The following is a 23,841-nucleotide window of genomic DNA, read 5'->3' on the forward strand; positions in this document are numbered from 1 at the left end:
TACGTTTCTTTTAAATAAATGAAAACAGTATGTTTATCAATGCTGTTCAGCCTTATATGTCTAGTTAATATTGCTTAACGCCATTAGATCTATATTTTATGTAAATTTAAGTATCTACATTTCAGCTCAATATCATTTCTCCAAGTCAAAACTGATGTACTACTTTTGCAATATATTTATGTACTGCCATAGCTGACACAATTCATCTTGGTATAAGAATGTTTATTCTAGGTTGTCTAATCTAACTTGAAATAATGTACCAGTAATTTTCGTAGCATCTTTAGATGTAGAACAGTTTGAATGACTTTAGTTCTCCTTTACTACATTATATTTTTAGGAATGATAAAACAATGTATTTTCTTGCTTTAGGTAAACTCATACTAAAGGAGTAGCTGGTAGTATGAGTCACATAATGATTGTTGATACATGGAATTGTTTAATATTGATTTTTATCTCCCTGCAACCTTATAGTAACACTTCAAGTTCAGTTCACCTCTACAACTTCACTCATGCAAATATCCCCGCCATACTTCAGGGAGATAAGTGGCTAGGCACCAAGGTAGTTATAGGAGTAATGGATGCCACTCAAAAATCCACCACCGAATCTATTACCACCTAATCTAATAGTTCACAACCATCTAATTCAGATATACTTAAAAACTGACACCCACTTAAAACAATCACATAATGATTATAATTGACTCCTGGAACATTAAAGGTCTTCATGATAAAAAAAAAAAAAGAAACCTGGTTGTATGCATCTATTGTATCAGAATAAATCTAACATTATTTACCTTCAAGAAACCCATCTAACCTAGTGACCATTGGGAAAAAGAGACAGAAAGTGAATTAAGCAAATCATTTCAGCTGGCAACAGTACTGCTTCTAAGGGTGCCACCATTATGATTAAAAAAATCTTTCCCAAGAGAAATCATAAATACCAATTCTGACATAAACAGTCAGTGTTACTTTATCTGCTCTTATCCCCAGTTAAGTAATCATATCCTATTCCTCAACATCTATGGCCCCTGCTTTAATCAGCAGCAATTTATCTGCATTTACAATTTACTGCTGAAATTCCTAACCATTACCTTATTATTATTATTGGTGATTGGAATGTTCTTATTGATCCTTACAAAGACAGTTTGAACAAAACAAGAAAACAGTTACCCCTTCACCTTACCCTTAGAAGAACTAATAAATTCAACTTAAAAGACCCCTGCTTACTTTTTGAACATGATGGATCGACAAATACATAGATTTCTCTGCCTCACATAAGACATGGTCCAGAATTGTTTTTTCTGGTTTCTGCAACCTTATCTAATCAAATTCTCAACTATGAAATAGATGTCAGATCAGTTTCAGACCACTCGAAAATCTCATTTCTTAATCCAGCCTATCATAAAAATTTTAGAGGGGATTCTGCAAATTGGTCACTAAATGTCAATCTATTAAAAATAAGTAGTAGTAAAACAAGAAATCAGTTCAATCCTATCTCAGCTAGAACAGGATTTAACTTTCAAGTGACATGCCATATGATATACAGTGGGCTGCTAACAAAGCTATTATTAGAGAGGTACTCATCCAAAAAGCATCTATTTACAAAAAACACAAACAAGAAGAATAACAGTTGCTAGAGAATCAGTTAAAACAGATAGGATCAAAACTTCAAAATAAATGCTCCCCCGACTTAGCTGAGAGTATGCGTGATGTTCAAAAAAAAAATTTTACACATTTCATCTGCAAAAACAATCTTTCACTGAATTAAAACTTCTCTACAAATATTCTGAATGGGCTCAGGTTCCTTCCAAAACATTACCCAGATTAATAAACATCAAGAACGGACCTCTGAACATGTCAGAGATATATATTATAAAGGTAAAACTCTTTACAAAAATACCATATTTGTTAAATGTTTCATAGAAATCTACAATATCGACAGCCCCAAAAACAAATGCAGCTCGATCTATATGATGCATTCTTAAATTACCCATTCTTTCCCTGTGTGAGCAAAGCGCAAAACAACCTCTTAGCTAGACCTCTCCCATCAGATGAAATCAAACTTGCAATAAATAAATTAAAATAAATAAAGCCCTAGGTCCAGATGGTTTACTTGCTGAATTCTACCAAAAATTCAACCCGCAAATATCTAAAATTCTGCTTAAAATCTACAATTATATTATACTTCATGGAATCTGACAGATATTTAAATTCAAAAACAATCTTGATACTTAAACCCCACTCCAATAAAACTAATCTTCTTTGCTATATGCCCATTGCTCTCATTAATCTAGACATTAAAATACTAGCCTCTATATAGGCATATCGGATGCAAAAAGTTATATATACCATAATCTCTCCTGAGCAATAAAGGTTCATGTAACAAAGACGGGTGTGTGATAATACTCTCACCCTAGATATCATAATGATACTCTTAGCAAAAGATAAGCATCCCAGATATGCTCTGTTGATACCACCAAAGCTTTTGAAAATGTAGATCTCAATTTCTTATTTCAAACTATGCCATACTTTAACTTCCCCCAACCTTTCATAAATATCATTAAAATGCTATATAAGCACATTACTACTACACTTTGTCAACAAAATATCTCAACCCATTAAAATAACTAACGAAACCAAAGAAGGATGTCCCCTTTCGCCATATCTTTTTACCCTTTAATTGGAGCCTCTTTTACTTCTCATCACTCAAAAAACTTATATTCCCAAAATCTACAATACCAAATTAAAATACTCAGCCTTTACAAATTATCTCAATATTTATTTTGAATTACCAAACACTGACTTGCACAAAATCCTAAAATCAATTGATTGCTTTTCTAATATAGCAAACTATCAAATGAATACCTCAAAATCTTCCATTTTTCCTATAAATCCATATAAACACATATAATCATACTTTCCCTCTACCAAAATTCCAATCACTTATGCACTAAAGTATCTGGGTATTAATTTTGCCCATACCCACAAAGATCTGATGAAGGCTAACCTTCAAAAAACATGGGAGCAAGTTGAACAAGACATGTCAAGATGGAAAAAAATTAATTTATCCCCTTGTTGAAAGCGGCCATTATTAAAATTAATGTTTTACCCAGAATTCTATTTCACTTAAATTGTATTAACTTAAATATTCCTAAAAATTTCTTTAACAAAATGGAAACTGCTCTCTCTAAATTCATTTGGTTCAGTAAGACAACAAGAATTCTCTACGAAAAGCTAATCACATTTGTGAAATACGGCTGTATAAGAGTAAGTGGAAAGAATGGACTGTTGATGACTTTTTTAAACTTATCTGGAACTGAAATTATTTGCCACACTTCATGTCAGCAGTGTTTGGAAGGACCCGTAGGGGGAGGGGAAGAGGAAAGGAAAGGATAACTGTAAGTAAAACATTTTTTTCTTAGCATTTTTATAAAACTATTCAGAATATAAATTTCATGTTTTACAGTACAGTATTTTTAGTTGTTTTTGTGGCTGATAAAGTTATTAAAGGTATCTGTCAGGTGCCTTTTTTCCTTCCTCGTCTCTTCTTTTTTGGTATTAAGAAATGTAGGCATTACAGTGCAAAAAGAAAAAAGTTAGACAAAAGCATGTTCAGGTTAATAGACTGTAATCTTCATTTGTTAAGGTGGGTGTAAAAGTACACAGATCATTGTATATGTAGAAATTATATGATTTCTCTTCTGCATGGGTGAATGCCTGGATTAAGGCCCCTGGCTTCATCTAATAATACATTTTAAGTGGAAACAAGTAAATTTGACAACATTGAATATAATGAAAAGTTTTTCTTTAGCAATAAGTGTTTCAGCTTGTCTTTAAGTGGCAGCAGAGGAATTCATTAATCTTCTTTGTCTTACTTTTCCATGGAGGTAAGATGATCATATGGCAGAAAAAGACAACACACTGGTTTCTTCATGGCTAAAAGTTAATGATTTCTGAAAGTAGGCATGTAGATTTCACATCTGGGGGAGGGGGAATGCAGATTTAAAAAAAGAACAGACACCAGTTAAAGTAGAAGCACAGACAATAGCATGTATCTTAACATAGTTAACCTCAAGTTTTAACTAGGACCTGTTAAAATGCTATATAAAAACTGTAACGGTCTGTCACAAATGTTACTATTAGGAGGGTTAAACTTCAATATTTGACGATATACATAGTTGTGTGTTTTTATATTAAGTTAATATGTTCTGGTGGCATGTTTAGTTTCTTGTTTGAGGGTTTTTATTTAAGCAAAAAGTCTTCTAAAATGTGACATGGGTTCCATTGTTGATGATGAGAAAAAAGTGTATAAAGGATTAACCTATCAAATATTAATGGGCGCCTGTATCACAATAGCTGGAATTAGACATTTAAAAAAGCTGTCATACATAACAGGTAGGAATAATGACTTCTCACGATAATAGCAACTCTTCCCATATTATCTTGAAATGTTAATGGTCTAATAGGTGTATACAAACAGGAAAGAATATCTAATTATATTAAGAAATGCAGGTCGCAAGTAGCAGTGCTGCAGGAGACGCATTTAGAAAGACTGTGTGTGTGAATGTATTAAAGAAAGGATTTCAGGATGGACATTCTGCAGAAGATCAGGGACAGAGGAAAAGAGGAATACTTATATTAACTGCCAGAGAAGCTCTAGTAGTGATAGAAAAGATAAAAAAAAAAAAAAGATAATGGCAAATTTGTGGTAGTAAGTGACTACTGGTAAGGGATGAGGATTACACTGGCATGCATTTATATTCCACCTAAAGCTGCTATTGTGGAGAAGTTGTCACCTTTCAGCTGGTAATATTACTTATAGATGGGGACTGGAATTTGATTTGCATATTTATGAAAATATTTGGTATGAAAGACATGAAATCATTAGCGGGAACACTTAGAGAATTTATATACTGTTCCCCAAGGTACAATAACTGGGCTAGGCTTGATAGAATTTATATTTCACAAAAAGATGTCCATTTAATTGAGAACATTGATACACATCCAATGACTACTTCAGATCATGTGCCAATAATTACCAAGATAAAAGTGCAGGGTAATGAAGTAAAGATGAGGCACTAGTGCTTCCCCACCTATCTATTGGAGAGGAATTTAAGGAATGGTTAGTAGAAATTATCTGGGAGCTATGAGGGAAGGTAGAAGGTACTTAAATTATAGCTAGTGAGTGGGGTAAAATAAAAGTCGAGTTTAAAAACAGGGTAGATATAATAGAAAAAAGAGACCTGGTTAAAAAGTAATGAGAATTATTTAGAGGGGCTGAGAAAGGTTAAAGTATTACAAAATAAGAGTAATTTCACAGAATAAGAGGAGGTGCAATTTGCAGAGTGCTAAAGAGAAAATAAGGGGAGTACCTGAGTAATATGCATGAATTTAAAAAAATGTTGTTAAGCAACTGTTTTTGATAACTCCAGGGCATAAGAACTTTTGACAAAAATGACTGTAATAAAAGCAATAAATAAATAACCAAAAATCCTGTAAAAGTGTTTGAGATATTAGACATTTGATGAAAATGTGTATAAAGCAGTAAAGAAGGGAAGTGCATAAATTGCCATTTTTGATTTTTCTTGAAGACTTGAAATGCAAAACTTACAGGTAGATGAGACTCAACTATCAGTTAAGATAGGAGGAGATGAGATAAAAATTATGATGTATAACCAATCTACAGGAAAGTCTCCAGTAACAGATGGTATTCTGGTGGAAGTTTGGAAGTTAGGAGGCAAAGTGATATAAATCTGGACAGTTTTGTTTAATAATATTTTAAAAGGAGGGGAGGCAGCAACATCTTAGAAAAAAAAAACTGTAGTGGCTGAAACACCTACAGACGGTAAATACCCATCTTTTCCAGCTTTGTATAAGACTGTCTCAATTCTAAACCATGATTATAAAGTTCTTATGTCTGCAATGGCTAACAGAATGGCAAAGGTGATACCAGCATTGATAGATATGGACCAGTATGGTTTTGTGGAAGGGAGGCAAACATTTGACATTAGTAGAATAATGATCCAGAGGGAAGCAGAATATAAGAAAATACTGCTGCTATTACTAGGTCGTGATGCAAAGAAAGCATTCGACAGAGAAAGCTGGGATTTTATGACTAGGGCAATGGAAGCATTTGCATTTCTGATACAATAACAATGTTAATTAGAAGGATATTTGATGTATCGGAGGCAAAAAGTAAAGTGGGAGGGTTCCTCTCTGATAAACTGTGTCTGGACAGAGGAAACAGGCAGGGGTGTCCTCTTTCCCCTTTATTTGCCTTACATTTAGAACTACTGGAAAAGAAAATAAGGGACTTAAAAATACAAGGCTATAATTGGTACTGTGTTCAAGAGAAGTTGACATTATTTGTAGATGATATTATTTTGTACCTGATGGAACCAAAAAAGGACATCTCAGTATTGTGGAATGTTCTGACTTTTCCAGGCTTTTTTCTATATATAAAATAAGTATATATAATGTGTGTGTATATAAAATTATAAATATATAATTATATTTTATATATATATATATATAAAGTTAATGAAGAAAAAACAAAGGCTATAGCTATAAACTATGTACCCACACATGAAGTGGTCCAGCATTACTCATATGTATGGGGATATGTTAAAAGGAAGTGTTTAGGAGCATGGATTAAAAAGGACTTGGTTATGGCAGCTAAGGATATGTGGGAAGAGACTAATACAAAAACTGAGAAATTGGAAGTTCATGCCTGTGAATATGGATAACAAGATACAAGCAGTAAAATGTTTTTAGTCCCTTTAGCTTTATATATAGGCTAGGAATATTTTTACCAAATCAACCAGAGAAGAAGAGCTGGGCAGTAATTAATAGAGTTTTTTTTTTTGGGGGGGGGGCAAGAGTTAAGTAGAGAACAAGGAAGTTTGGGATTACCTGTTTTGGACTGATATTTCAGAGCTACACAGTTAAGGCTGTTAATACATAACACAAGCAGAAAGCTACAATTCAAAATGGAAAAAGGATGGTGATGAAGCTGGGAGCAGGGTTCAAGAAGTAAAGACAGAATGGGGTTGGAGGCAGATCCTTAAGGAGAATAACAGTAACCATACAGAATATGATAATTGTAAAGTAGCAGAATGTATTCTAAGAACTAAGGCACAATGGGAATTGAGAAAGGAAATTCTGCCAATAGATATGTCTACAATTAGGAGTACAGAGAATAGACAAGAAGGGGGCTTGAATTTACTGGAGAAAACTGGCAATGGAACCAAGGTATTGAAATAAATAGAGGGGGAAAAGAATTTAAATGGGAAGAAGCCGAGAATACATTGGGTTATGGCCAAAATGGTGAGCAGTTAACAGTACTGTTTTTAGCTGTGCTTCATTTTAACATCTTTGACAGAATTTTTACTAAAAAAAAAACTCAAAACATTTCAAAACTTGATGGATTTATTGTTGAAAGATTACTTCAAAAATAAGTTGAAAACTCTTTTAATTGCCTTTGCCTGTCAAGAAAACTAGAGAGAACTAATTGTCTCATATAGGCCATACTAAGTAACATCAGTGAGTTATCTGTAAAGACAGATAAATTAGAAAGCAAAATGGATGATTTTAAAGGAGAATGTAAAAAACAGCTAAGTGAATCTCTTAAATAACAACCACCACAAATCTCGAGTATAGAAGAGGCAGTGTCTGATTTTGATGGAAGATTACTTGAAAATGAGAACACTGAATTTCTTCTGAAACAAAACAACTTATTCCTGGAAAAAATAGAAGACTTAGAGAACAGATATAGAAGGAATAACATCAGGGTTTAAGGGATTCCTGAAAAAAAAGAGGAGACAGTTTGATTCAATTCCTTAATACCTGACTGCCTAAAACTTAACCTGGTTGAAGCTTTTTCCTTTGGCATGGAAAGGGCACATAGATCACTTTCCAACCCATCTTAAAAAAAATACCTTCAAGGTCAGTGATTGTAAGATTTTTCTCAAGTCAAGATACAGATTTAGTCTTAATAGCTGCATAGACAAATTATCCTGTTAAAATACTATAAGATTGGACAATGACTATTCAGCATTATTGATGTTGAAGAGAAAATCATGTGCGCCACTTGTTAAAAGTTTAAAGAAAACAACATTAAAGTACAAATCTGGTTTCCAGCAAAAGTAAGGATGCATCTTCCAGAAGGAAAAAAGATTTTTAACACATTAGAAGATGCAACGGATTTTATACAGAAAAATAAAACCCTAGAAAACAGAAGAAATGGACTGGAGTCTATCAACTTCTTTGAAAAGAATTGCAACAAGAGATAATTCATTAATAAAAGACAAAACAGTCAAAAACTGAAGGACAAATGAAAATCAATGTATTTCATGGTTATGAATTCTTATTAATTTAATAAGTGCTTGAATACTTATGAGTATTTATGAACAGGTGTTGAACATTGCTTTTTACAAGGTAAATCATTTATTTATTTCCCTACTTCAAATGGTTACTAGTTCCCTTTTTAAAATTGTAGAGTTTGATTATTTTAGCTATATATGAAATATGAAATTAAAGCCACTTATTTTCATTTAAAGTTTAAACTATTTATTTTATTAAAAGTTAATCGTTAAGATGAAACATCTGTTAGGTGGCACACTTTACAATATCTTGGCATAGCTGAGTTACGTACTATTAAATATAATGCAAGATGCAACAAATGACACTAAAGAGGCATGTTAAGTTAAATTCTGGGTTCTTAAAATGGTCCAGTAGTGTCCTACTGATAGTATACTTGACATGCACTAGCACCCAGAAGGGGCATGCTGTGTTATAAATAAAGTATAAAAAATATAGCTTTTATATATATATATATATATATATATATATATATATATATATATATGAAAGTTATTATTGGAGTGATATCAAATAATTAGAGTAATACTGACACTTTTACAAGTTAAACCTGGATCATGCATAACTGTCATTCTTTTAATGCAAGTTTATATGCTATGTTGCCTTTAAAAATGACAGTCTGCTTTATATTAAACATCTCATACAAATAGTGTTTAATAAATCATTCAATGTTATTTATTTAAATACAATAGTTTTTTAGTGGTTAAATACTTTTAAATGTTTTTGTTGGTGTTTTAGTGGTTTGGAGGGGTTTGAGAGATTGATGTGTAATGTAGAGGTCGCTTGGATTCACTTAGGAGTGTTTTTAATTGTGAATTGTTCATTTTCAAACCACTATCATGAAAACTAGCTTGAAACAACTTAGAGTCATGAGCACTTTTGTGATGCTGTGGGAGTTCTGAAAATTCTAATAACTATGTGGCTTACTTCTTCCTGTCTAAAACTAAATAATCATAATATTTTGAATCGTATGCAAAGATGTCAAAGAATACAAGTTAGATAAGCAAAAGACATTGAATTGAATTCTAAACCATTATCAGTTATTAAATGGTTCTGAATGCTTGCAGTACACCAAAAGGATAGTTTATATACTAGCCCATAGAAAGACACTTCTTATAAAAAAAAAAAAAAACAATTAGGAATGTGTTTCTCTGTTATTGTCTCATTTTAATGATAACAAAACTTAATATCTCAGAACAATTTATTGTAGAAAATTTGAATCTTGGGATAATTTTTCAGATACTGGTAGACATAACACTTAAGGAAATAACAGGACTGATTCTATCAATAGTACTAGATTAAGGAGTATCAAATATATAAGGGTAAATGTAAATGTTCTAGTATATGATATTCTACACTAGGATTACAACTAAAATATAAAACCTAGGAATTAGTACAAGACTATTTATTTAACATTTGTTGACCAGGAAAGTCTGACTAGGACACAACCTATTTTCAGTGGAGGCCCAGGGAGAAATGCTCCAGGCACATGTCTTTGGTATATGGGAGGAAACCGGAGTACCTGGTGGGAACCCATGCGAACACAGGGAAGACATGTGGACTCCCCAGCTGAGAATCGAACCAGAGAAACTCTTGCTATGAGGCATAGTATACAAACAGAAATAGAAAGAGATCAGAAAAAGTAAATATGTTTCATGAATATAAATATGTCTACAAGGATGTGAGATTGGCATAGTAGTTAAGTTGTTCACCTTATAGGCACAAGGTGCAGGGTTCGAGTCTCACATGGGTTAATTGTCTGGGCTTGGAATGGTCCTCAAGGGCAGTTAGCCTGGTGCTAATTTAGGAACTTATGGTCCTATGAACAACTTTACACATAGTAAATAAAATAGAAAAATATAAACCATCCGACCAATAAATATGAAAATAAAAACTGACTTCCGTTGTATAGTAGACCAGGGAGATAATGTGAGGTACAGGGAAAGATAATTGTAGAGATATTCAGTTTGGTCAACTTGTAGTAAAGATTCTGAACTTTTCTTATTCATGCTTAACTCACTGATAGGCTTTTTAAGATACACATTAATATGAATCAGAAACATGAGCCATGAGCCAAGTGTTGTTAGTCTAATGGAGCGTTTGAGAGGTAGTTTGTCTTTTTCAACAAACTAGGAATATGTTATTCCATGGTAGAATGTTTTAGGGTTATATCATTAGGTATTTTTTTTTTGTTTCAAAAGTTTTGACAGTGGCTGGAGATTTCATGTTGTTATATATAATATAAAGCAAGCTGAATGCACCAAAACTGCTAAAAGCAGCTTGACAACAAAAGTGTATCCAAAAGTCACGATATCAAGCAACAGTTCAGAAAGAGAGATTAGCTTTTTAGATGTTACACTTAATGTAGCAGTGGATGGCAATGTTAACACAAGGATACATAGAAATATTGTTGGAGGAATCACCTCTTAACATAGAACCAGTATACATCCGGGACACATTTATCCACATGTCATCAAAGGACAATTTCTTAGAGCGTCTAGAATTTCCACTAATGAACAGAATTATGAAGAAGGGATAGAACACCTAAAGAAGGATTTTAGAACATGAGGCTATAAGGACAAAGAAATCTTGGATGGAATCCTGGAGAGCAGGGCTGTGAGACATACTAGGGTCCAACCTTATTTTAGAGATGGTCACAAACAGAATGAATCTGAAGGAATAAACAGAAGTACCAGCCCTATTTGGAGGATTAAGATGTTTACTTACCTATAGTAAGGATGCTAAACAAGTACGACAAATGGAAGATTCTCACAGTTGATGAAGATATTAAAAGCATTGTTGATGAGAAACCTTGGTTTTGTTATAAAAATAGAAAGAACCTGAAACTACTGTTATGCCAAGATGTATACAGAACCAGAACTACTCCAGCTGTTACATGTCAAGGCACATACTCTTGCAGAAAATGTAAAGCTTGTGCATACATAGATTCTAGGAACTGGTACCAACATCCAATTACTGGGAGAAGCTATCGACTTGCTAAGTATGCAGACTGCAACAGTAAAAATATTATATAAATAGCACACTACATATCATGCACCAGCTTTTATATAGGAAAGACTAGCAGGTCTTTTGAACATCATTTAAGTGATATTAGGCTTAATAGTAAAACCAATGCACTGTACCAAAATGTTTCCATCCATCCTAATCATAAATTTTGTTTTTTTATACTTGAAATAGTAACAGCAATCCCAAGAGGAGGAAGTTTAACCAGCAAACCCAGAGCTGTTGGACATGCTACACTTAAAGAAATCCCAATCCCTCAGAGCTACACGCTCCAGGGATCTAAACGTTGTCATCACAATAAACAAAACATGCTGGAGGGATAGGTTCCTGACCCAGAGACTCCCCAGACTCTGGAATAGATTGCCCATACATGTCAAGTAGAGTGCCTCTTTGGACCTCTTCAAGAGGAACCTTGACGATTGGATGGGAGAAAGGAAATTCACCCCAGGGATCACGTCAGTCACCCTGCTAGACAGGGGTCCAGGAAAGTAAATAATGTGGGAAGAAATAGCCAGGGAATTGTTATGGCTTGGCTTGTGTAGGCCCTAGGGCTGATAGCCTAGTACCAACCTATGAACCTATGAAATGAGGTTGGATGGATAGCCGATTTACAAGCTGACAAACCTCCTGGATTAAAAGGCATAATCCCTTTAAAACCATGATTGAAAGGAAGGATGTTGTGGAGATAGGCTGTTACTGAAATTTTTTTTAAGATTAGATAACTATTATATGTGGAAGTTCCAGTGTTTTTATAGGATCTGATGAAGGCATTTAGCCGAAAGCACTCATCTTTTTACTGCATTTGATCTTGTGATTTGTATTTTATTAAAGTTTATATGTTTTAACATTCACCATGGTGGCATTGTTTGATATTGTGACTTTTGGATTGTTATATATAAAGTATATACTAAGTTCTGCACATGAATGTGATTTCATTATACCTGTCGTTTTTTCACTCTTTTATAAGGGGCTGATTTTAAATGCATATGTATTGATATTAATGGATTGAATAATCCAGGAGAGTGGGGGAGTCCGTTCAAATACTTGAAAGCTCAAATAGTATTTCTACAGGAAATACATTTACTTAATAAATATATAAATAAACTTTCATTAAAGAATTATTTGGTAGCAGCAGATTCTGGCCTTTGAACTAAAAGAAGATGGAAGAACTCCCCAGTAATGCCTAAAGTAATAGATATCTATGTTGATAAAAATGATATAAACATTGTTATAATTGAGTGGAACAGAAAACTATATACATTGGTGAACTCTTATTAAACTCCCGGGGTTGGAGCTGTAGATGCAAAAAATTACTTAGACACTATAACCTATTATGTGAAAGGTGAAGTCATAATGGCTGGTGGTTTTGATTGTATTTTATCAGACAAAGATTCCACTGCAGATAGAAAGCTGAAAATCTCATCTTCAGCCAAACACTTAAATGCTGTAAATCTGATTAATTTAAAGGGCATATATGAGCTAAGGAAAACAAACTCACTTAAGTTTACCCGTTATTCATATAGATATGGAACACACAGATATTGATAACATTTTGTTTCAGACAATGTGTTATCACATATCAGAGGAGTTTCAATAGTTTTGTCCATTATTAGACCGTAATGCTATAATTTTTAATATTATTTTAAAAACTGACAATTTAATACATCACTAGAAATTACCAGTGTACATTATTAAAATTAAAATAAAAAGATTCAAGGTTTGGTATGTTTGAGATCAAAAATGTCCTAGAAATAAAATGAATGATGAGGTATCTGATGATGTCCTGTGGGATTTACTTAAATGGAAGAGTTACAAGCTGGTATATTAGTAAAACAAGAGAATGTGACAAAGAATTGAATACACTACAGTCCAAAATAGACACACTAAAGTTAAATCTAAAACCAAGTGACATTATCAGTCACTTAAATAATCCCAATGACATAAAAAGCAGGAAACAGTAATTCACTCTGTCGATTTAATATAAAATGAAGACACGGTATACATAAAGCACTTTTCATCTTGTAGATACAAAAAGAAGTCTGTGTATCTACAAGACGAAAAGCACTGTATGTATACCGTGTCTTCATTTTATATTAAATCAACAGAGTGAATTACTGTTTCCAGCTTTTTTCTTCATTGGGATTATTTAAGTGTATTCAGCAGTTTGTTTTGTTTCATTTCAACCCTTGACATTATCAGTCAGACTGAACTTAAATACAAAACATCTTGAAATTCCAAATAATAAAGCTTCAATATATCTGGAAAAACTTCAGACATTTTCAATAAACCCTTGAAGCTTGCATAAACTTGCTCTTAAATCAAAGAAAATGAATAAATCATATTAAAGAAATTATAGCACATATAAATAATAAAAAGAAAAATACAGATATTAAAGGTATTCTCAAGGGCTTTAAAATATTTTATGAAAATATAAATAATACAAATAACCTAGAGAATGATGATATAGTCAAAGCCTTTCTAATGGAAAATATAAATAATAAAATAAGTGAACAAATTTAAAAAAATAATAGACCATTCACTTTAACAGAAATAAAAAATCAAAAAAAGTTAGAAGATAATAAGGTTCCAGGCTTAAATGATCTTATGCCAGAACTATATAAAATACTACCAGATGATGCAGTTAAAATATTAAAGTCTATAGAGAAATAAAACAACTGCTAAAATACTGCATCATGGAAATATTCCCGTATACTACCTATTTTAAAACAAGATAAGGATCCTATAAAGTCTCATCATACAGACCCATTTCACTTTTAAAGGTAGACTATAATATGTTTATTCCACTTTTAGCTAACCAAATTAATCTACTCGTACCAAAATTAACAATGATCAAACTGTGTTTATTTTAAGTAGACAAGTATAGTATAATAAAAATACGTACTTTAATAGCCTATGCAAATAAAAATAAAAAATAACTATCATTAATCTCGATTTAGATAAGGCTTTTAACTCCATTAATTGGTTGTACACTTAGTGTATAATTTCTCACCTGAGCTAATTGCATTAATTTCTAAGTTATCTGTTAATTTCTAAGTTAACTGTTGTGCTTATGTTAAAAATGTTGTTCTTTCTAATTCCTTTAAATTACAAAAAGGCACAAAACAAGGCTGTTCATTATCACCTTTACTTTTTGCATTAACTATAAAATAGTATTAGATCCAAGAAGAACATTAAAGGTATTAAAAGAAGATTTCAAACTAAAGATTCATCTCTTTGCTGTTATTTTACTAACAAGAAATATAGACAATTCTTTAGAATATATAATTAATTCTGAGTGTCAATTTGAAGAACTCTCAAACTGAAGATTTAATCATAACAAAACAAGTGCATTATTGATTAATACAATACAAAAATGTTTTAACTTTAACTGGAATAGCAATCTAATGAAATACATTGGTATAGCCATTATGTCTAATAATAAAAAAATGAAACTTTCAACAGGTTGTTGATAAAATGTTAAGTATAGCCACAAGTTGGAACAAAATTTTCTTTACCATGAAAAAATGATCAATACTTATTGAGATGGTAATCCTCCCTAAAACGTCATTTGTCTTGCAATCTTTAGTACCATCTCCACCAAAAAAATTGATGAAGATAATCTACTTAATTTTTTTGGCATTCTAATAAATCAAGAGTTTCCTTTGGCACAGAAAAGGTTGGGATAATGGTGGAATAGGATTCCCTGATATTCAATTGTATCCTACTTCAACAATTGTAAAAGTTATAGCGTTGTGGATAACTTCATCTTACAATTCAAAATGGAAATAAATGCATCAAGAAATATTAATAAATAAATATATCACAACCGGTCGTAAACAGTCCCCAATAGTTTTATCTGGATCTTATAAGATTTTTTTGTGTAAATGGAATTACATCGTCCTCTTAAATTCCCTATTTAAATAATAATTTCCGCTTTCCAAAGGTTCACATATTCTAACCATTGTATTAAAGACTTAATATTTTCTATATTTACAATTGCATATACAAATAACTGCTTAGAAACTCATAACCTCAAGTGCTAGTATTGAAACTACAAAGTAAATTTATTGGCATAAATTCTTAAATGATACTTGTATATACTGTTGAAAATGTAAGGTCCAAATACAATCAAGAGTCTAAGAATTGGTTAATTTTACAAATATTTAGAGACTTTGTGAACACAGATTAATAAGATATTTAACCTAGATAAGAAATTGTTACCAGATTATTGGAATTCTTAATTATCAATATAATAAAATGAAAAATCATATTTGTCACAAATTTGTAAAATTCTTAAGTTAAATTTCACATATTTTGAGAATTCCTATTGGAACTACTCCTCAAAAATTAATAATGAAGACTTTTCTGAAGAATACAAAAAAATAAGATCTACAGCTAAAACTACATCTTCATTATACTGGAAAATTTTCACTTGGAAATTATTACACAGAGCTTTTGTCATTCCTAGCAAAATTACAAATATGTATAAATCAAATGGAATTAAATGCTGGAGATGTGATTCTGAAATAATAGCTGATTGGAGGCATATGCTATCTCAGTGTGGTGGAAATCTGTATTGTTGTTATATGTCATTTAGCAGAGGTTTTACACCAGATTCCCTTCCTGATGTAACCCTCCCCGTTTATCCAGGCTTGGGGTCGGCACAAAGAAATGCACTGGCTTGTGCATCCCCAGTGGCTTGAAAGAGGAAAGAGTTCTTTGAGGGGCTGATGAATGAAGAGAATGAGAGAGAGAAGGTTGGATGATGTGGGGGTAGTGAATCAGAAAGTGAAACAGATTAGCAGGGAGGGAGGAAGTAAGGACAGCTATGAAGAAGATGAAGAATGGAAAGGCTGTTGGCCCAGATGACATACCAGTGGAAGCATGGAGATGCTTAGGAGAAATGGCACTGGAGTTTTTAACCAGATTGTTTAATGAAATCTTGGAAAGTCAGATAATGCCTGAGGAGTGGAGAAAGTGTTTTGATACCTATCTTTAAGAATATGGGTGATGTGCAGAGCTGTAGTAACTACAGGGGATAACACTGATCATTCACAGCTCAAAGTTATGGGAAAGAGCAGTGGAAGCTAGGTTAAGAAGGGAGGTGATGATTGGTGATCAGCAGTATGGTTTCATGCCGGGAAAGAGCACTACAGATGCACCGTTTGCTCTGAGAGCATTGATGGAGAAATGTAGAGAAGGTCAGAAGGAGTTGCATCATGTCTTTGTGGACTTAGAGAAAGCATATGACAGGGTGCCTAGAGAGGAGTTGTGGTATTGTATGAGCAAGTCGGGAGTGGCAGAGAAGTATGTAAGAGTGGTACAGGATATGTACGAGGGTAGTGTGACAGTGGTGAGGTCTGCAGTTGGAGTGATGGATGCATTTAAGGTGGAGGTGGGATTACATCAAGGATCAGCTCTGAGCCCTTTCTTATTTGCAATGTTGATGGACAGGTTGACAGATGAGCTCAGGCAGATGACATTGTGATCTGTAGTGAGAGTAGGGACCAGCTTGAGGAGACCCTGGAGAGGTGGAGATATGCTCTAGAGAGGAGAGGAATGAAGGTCAGCAGTACTAAGACAGAATATATGTGTGTGAATGAGAGGGAGGATAGGGGAATGGTGAGAATGCAAGGGAGTAGAGTTGGGAAAGGTGGATGAGATTAAGTACTTGGGATCAACAGTTCAGAGTAATGGTGAGTGTGGAAGAGAGGTGATGAAAAGAATACAGGAAGGGTGGAATGGGTTGAGAAGAGTGTCAGGAGTGATTTCTGACAAACGGGTACTTGTAAGAGTGAAAGGGAAGGTCTACAAGAGGTAGTAAGACCAGCTATGTTATATGGGTTGAAGACAGTGGCATTGACAAAAAGGTAAGAGTCAGAGCTGGATGTGACAGACTTAAAGATGTTAAGATTTGCACTGGGTGTGACGAGGATGGACAGGACTAGGAATCCGTATATTAGAGGGTCAGCTCAGGTTGGACAGTTTGGAGACAAAGCCAGAGAGGCGAGATTACATTGGTTTGGACATGTGCTGAGGAGGGATGCTGGGTATGTTGGGAAAAAGGATGCTAAGGATGGAGCTGCCAGGTAAGGGGAAAAGAGGAAGGCCTAAGATAAGGTTTATGGATGTGGTAAGAGAGGACATGCAGGTGGTTGGTGTGACAGAGCAAGATGCAGAGGTCAGGAATAAATGGAAACAGATGATTCGCTGTGGCAACCTCTAACGGGAACAACTGAAAGAGAAGATGCTATCTGAATGTGAAGTAATCTCCTCTTTTTGGAAAGAAATTAATAACTTCATTCAAGCTCTGTGGTCAGATAGATGTGATATTTCTAAATCTTTAGTTTTATTTAATGCTCTGATTCCTGAGATAAGTCCAAAAACTCAGGTGCCTGTCCTTTGGTCTATTCTTGCTATAGCCAGAAAAGCAATTAGTAAAAATTGGAAAAGTAAAGATATGATGTCCCCATTCTTCCTCACTGAGGGGTTATGGATCCCATCCTCTGCTCTGACTCAGCCGCATTTTCCAGAATTCAGATCCTAATCTCTAGTTTCTCCTCCTTCCCATAATGCAGCACACTATCTCTAACTCCTCAGATCTCGTTTGCTGTCAGCGTGATAAGACGGAAGATTTCTATGTCTCGAGCTGTAAGGAGTTTATTATTCATTTCTTTCTCTTCTTTTTTAATTTCTCCAAATCTTTTGGGTTTCTAATACTATGATGGGAATGGACCCAATTCCTAAGTCAAAGTACGATCAAAGTTCGTGAAATTATTATTATTTCAATCTTTGATGTCAGCCAGAAGTGTTCTTCGCAGTACTCGCATTGTACCCAGTAATGACTCCTCCTGCAATTCATGTGGGGTTACATGGATTAGTAAGTAGAAATTAATTAATTAATGGTAGGGCAAAATATAAAAAATACATTAAGAAAGAAAGAAACAATGTTGATTTTAAAGTTTGATACTATGTGCCCTAGAGGTCTAAATCAAGAATGCACTTGGAAGTGTTTGGTATAATGCAATTTAGTAATTGGTAATTGATTAATTGTTTCTCTAATGAAGTAATTAATTCAATGTAAAGAGTATAAAAGCTTTAGTTTTTATTTGTGTGATTGTACTCTGTTAAAGGCTGTTCACAGCCGAGGCGCTAGAGAGAGAATTTTTGTATATTTTTTCATTGGTCGCTTCTCTGTGGTATTCGTTCAACTGTGAGCTGGTTTTGGTGTGGTTTGTGATGGATTGGTAGCACATCTAAATACAATTGTAAATTCTTTTTTTTTTTTTATAAGATCCGTTACTCCAACTACTATTGGAACTGTCTGGGTATCTTTTTTCCATATTGCATTTGTTTCTGCCTGCAGATCCTGACATTTTAGGTTTGTGTTTCTCTGTACGCAAGACACTGTAGTCACTGGGTATAGCAATTTCAATGATCAATGCTACTTTTGTCTTCTTTTCTTGGACCACTGTATCCGGTTTTCTAGCATCTATCTTTTGAACTGTTGGTAATTGGTGATCCCATGTGATATAAACTTCATTGTTTTTTATGATGCTTTGTGGCTCATGTTTCCAGTGTTTTTCAGCCACTTCAATACCATAATGTTTGCCCAATCCCCAGAGCAACAGTCTTGCCACATTATTATGTTTTTCAGTATACCGTCTTCCTGCTATTAGTATGTCATACCCAGCAGTGAGGAGTGCGACTGTTTCCAATTCGGTTTTACAAAACCTACATTTGTGTGTTTCTCCCACATGTTCAATGGACTTTGTAAACCAGCATATACGTGGCGCGCTATCTTGAGCTGCCAATATTAATCTTTCATCTCTTAGTTTGAATTCGCCTCTCCTTAACCATTCCTATGTTCGTTCCTGATTAACATGAGGTTCTTCCAGACGTTTTCTACACTTGCAGCTATATTTATGTTTTTTCCACATTTCTTGCCTTCTCATCTGGTCCTTCACCTTATATTCTTTCTTTTGTTTTTTGGCACATTCAGTTGCTGCCTGATTTTTATCTACTTCTGGTTTTATTTCCATTCTTGCTTGATGTCAATATGCTTCTGCTAAATTAAGCAGTGAAGTCATCTTAGATTTATTCTCCTCCTGTTTCAAAACTTTCACTAAATTTGGGTCTTGTGAGGTCAGCAGATGTGTGGAGTCCCACGATTGCAGATCTATACATGTAATCATTTTCAAGGAGGCCCATCCCCCCTTCGGAATGGGAAATAATATAATCTTGGTATACACTGATTTTTAGAAGTCATTTGGTGAGCATGAAGCATCCTTCTTGTTTTCCTATCTAATTTATATGACACGTTTTGAGGCCAGTCAGTCGCTCCAAAACTGTAAGTGAGGACAGGAAGGGCAAATTGTTTTATAGCTTGGATTTTGTTCCTAGATGTCAGTGCTGTTTTCAGAATGAATTTAAGTCTTCTAAAGTATTCCTTAAGTTTTATTCACATTTGTTCATGTTTTATTATTGATCCTTCATCAATTCCCAAATATGTATATACTCCCTCTTGCTTAAGTTCTTTTATATCACATTCTTGTCCCAAACTGATGTTTTCCTGGGGCTGTAGTTTTCCTGCTTTAAAGGTTGCTTTTGCACACTTATCAAGCCCAAATGACATTGTTATACCATCTGAAAAGTTTTGAGAACCTGCAGCTGTGCTTTCAGTTCATCTGATAAGCTATACAGTTTTAAGTCATCAACAAAGAGAAGATGAGAAGTCTTTGCACTTTGTTGTTTTTTAGGAGCCAAATTGCAGCCATGGCCTAAGCTGTTAAGTAAACAGCTTAATGGGTTAATGTCAAGGCAGAATAGCAATGGTGATAGTCACCCTGGAATATCCTCCTTTGAATTTTTATCTCTGGGATAATAATCTGTCCTTTATCATGGCTTAATTGCAGAGTGGTCTTCCACTGTTTCATGGTCACTGTAATGTAGTCGATCAGTGTAGGGTGTATCTTATACATTTTTAAGCACTCTTATATCCATGAATATGGGATAGTATCAAATGCTTTTTATAGTCAATCCATGCCATACTTAAATTCTTCCCCTTTTTATAGTTCTCCACTATGACTTTAACAACAAATGATCCTTTGTTCCATATGACTTTCTTTGTTGCCCTTTTGTTCTACTGCCATAATTGAGTTTTGTTCTAAATGACTATAAACTCTGTCGGCATCAGTTCCCATGTATAGTTTATACGTCGTCAGAAGGCAAGTTATTGGTCTATAATTTTTAGGGTAGCTTGCAAGTTCGCTCTTAAGAAGGAGCATTGTTTTGTCTGTTGTTAGCAGGTTGGTGTCTGTTCATGGGGGACTCATATAAATAGTTCTTACTCATGGCTAAATCCTCGTGCAAAGATGTTAATACTTTTAACCAAAAGTTAGGTGCTGCATCTGGGCCTGGGGTTTTCCAGTTAGAGACTTTTCTTAACTTTGTCTCAATCTCTCTGGCTGTTACTTCATCCCTTTTCATATCCTGCACCTTTAAAGGTCATATTCTTTCTTTTACTGTTTCTAGCCATTTAACATCTTTGTTATGTTCCACAGGATCTTCATAGATACTTCTCCAAAATATATCTACTTCCTCTTTTTTGGCGGTCTTTCAATTCCTTTTACCTTATTTCCCAATTCTCTATAAAACTTTTTTGGGTCATCAATAAATTGCTTATTTTGTACTTTTCCTTTATGTTTATCTGTGTATCTTTTATGTTTTTTTCCATTTGTGCTGAAATTGTTAGTTTATTTGCGATAGTACATGATACTGTTTCCCCCTTTTACATTTGGCTAGGTGCAATCATCATAAGTTCCCTCATTGGATGGATCTTTGCACATAAGACAAAGGGGTTTCTTCTTCACCCTCATCAAGTCACTCTTCAGCTGACACTTTGGGTGATATGTTTTTAATCCCCTTTCAACACCATTTCTCTGAGGACGTGCTTAAGATTCTGCAGCAGGCCAGTAAAACAAGTACCAGAAAATCACATATATCCAAATGGAAGAGATTTTCTGTTTGGTGTCTTAAACTTCACCGAGATCCCTTCTGAGGGTGGGTCTCTGGTTTTGTCTTACTTGTGGAAGTACTCCATGCTGGCTTGGCATATTCTGCTTTCAAAGCTCACTTGTCAGTAGTCTCTACTCATCTGCTTTTGACTCCACCATTAGCCTCTCTTTTTGAGGTTACTCAATTTCTAAAAGGTGTCCTTCACATCAGGCCTACAAGAAAGCACATTCCTCCTTTTTGGGACCTTAATTTTGTTCTTGAAAAGTTGACAAAGGCTCCTTTTGAGCCTGCTGCTGCTTTTTCTCTATAACATTGCACCTGGAAGACTGTTTTATTGGTTGCCCTAACTTCTGCCAAGAGAGTTCCTGAACTATTGGCCTTAATGGTGGTTTCTGTGTTTTTGATTTTTCATAGGCTCAGTGTATCTCTATGTACTAATCCTTCTTTTATGCCCATGGTGGTCAGTGGGCTGTCCTTTATTTAGTCTATCCAACTTCCTTCCTTTTTTTCCTTCTCCACAATCTCCTAGGGAGAAGGTTCAACACATTTTGGATCTTAACTGACAGCTCAGGTATTATCTAGGTAAGACAGAGGCTATAAGTAAATGTGAGCAACTTTTTTTTACATGCCAGGACATTGGGTTTGGCTGTTTCTAAACAAATTGTCTCCTCCTGGATTTCAAAAGCCATTGTCTTTTGTTATTGCTTTCATGGCAGATAGCTTTCTGCTTCTATTTCTGCCCATTCTAGCAGAGCAGTGACATCCTCTTGGGCTTTCTTCAAGGGTTTGGCACCAGTTCTATCCTTGAAGTTGCTACTTTGTTTTCTGTGCACACCTTCACTAAACAGTGCAAGTTGGATGTCATTTCTAAAACCAGGGTGGGTTTTGTAAAGGCTATCCTTCATGGGTTTGTGGTGGGTTCCTGTTTGCCTTTCTCCCCCCATTCCTTACAGTAGCTTTTATACTCTGCCATAGATTATGAATACTGCACCAGTGAATGGAAGGACATAGTACAGTTGAGTTAAATGTTGCCATAACAGTAGATGAATTGCAGCTTTACATGGACTGTGTTTGTGGGAATTTTATATTTTTGAGCTACCATACCCACTGGTGTGTCTTCATAACAGTGTGCATGATTCACTATAATCAGTGCATTGTCTTGTGTTTCGTAATAATTGTGTGCATTTTGTGCTTTGGTTGGTTATGGGAGCATGACGTTAAGAATTTAAACTCTGAAGTTCACCTTTATCTGCGTTTAATAATGTCATCTAAGCTTGAACAACTGCATTAATGAGGTATAAATGTGTGTCTACATGTTTAAAAGTACATGCAGGCACTGATATATAACTGTTCTTTTGTAAAGTGGCAGGAATCATTACTGTTTTTTTTGCGAGTTTGATCATTTCTTACTCTCTCTCGTTACTTCCTTTCATTAAGTAAGATGCAACAAACACAATTGCTTATTTTATGTATGGCCTGGGAAATTTATTTATTCAGTTATCAGGTAGATAAACTGGGCCACTGGGTCCCCTTTTCAATCACAAACTAATTACATTAACAAACTGAGGAGATGAAACTGTACAACAGGAAAAAAATGCAAGCTTGCACAAACAGCGCTACATTAATGTACAAAGAGCATTATAAAGCAGAGTGTTGATGAAACTATTTACAAGGGAAAACACTGTACAGTCAGTGTAAATGAACATTTTATATTATGTCTTATGTTCAGGTTTCTACAGTACACAAGTGGAGGTTGTATAACCAAACCTAGTTTATTCTCTGCCCATTACGTTTACCTCTGTACCATATTTAAAGACGGGAGTGAGAATTCTGATTTGCAGCAGCCCTGCTATTTAATTCTATTGGTTCTGAAGCTATCATACTCCTGGTACTCAGTAAGTAACAATTTCCTATTTGCTTTCATTGGCAGTAGCTTCTTCTTCTTTCGGCTTTTCCCAGTTAGGGGTCGCCACAGCGGATCACCTGTCTGCTCATGATTGGCAGTGGAGTTTTACAGTGTCGAGTTGCCTGCCCTGGCGCCCAACCTTCCACAGAAGGCACACACATGCATACACTCATGCCTAGGGCCAATTTAGTGTGTCCAATCCACCTACAGCATGTCTTTGGGATGTGGGAGGAAACCGGAGCACCCAGAGGAAACCCACGCGACCACAGGGAGGACATGTGGACTCTGCACAGAAAGCACCCCAGCCGAGGACTGAACCGGAGAACCTCTTGCTGTGAGGCAGCAACGCTAACCGCTGCACCACCGCGGCCGCCCTGCTTTCATTGGCAGTAGCTACGTAATCTAAAATAATTCTTATTTCTTCATTATTGAAAAATTTTGGTAATGGATGTGTGAGGACATGTCTTTTACCACATCAACATCATAATGTAATAAGTAATTTATATGCGTTATGA

General features: G+C 34.6%; 1 protein-coding gene across 1 annotated transcript in view; it reads left to right on the top strand.

Annotated features, from left to right (window-relative positions):
* The window catches only part of LOC122791413 (fatty acid amide hydrolase-like), a 1,249,544-nt gene that overhangs the window by 1,138,331 nt on the left and 87,372 nt on the right, over nt 1-23,841 (top strand). The window lies entirely within an intron of this gene.

Source organism: Protopterus annectens, chromosome 17.part0, assembly GCF_019279795.1.
Source record: "Protopterus annectens isolate FY-2018-M chromosome 17.part0, PAN1.0, whole genome shotgun sequence".
NCBI classification, from domain to species: Eukaryota; Metazoa; Chordata; order Ceratodontiformes; family Protopteridae; genus Protopterus; species Protopterus annectens.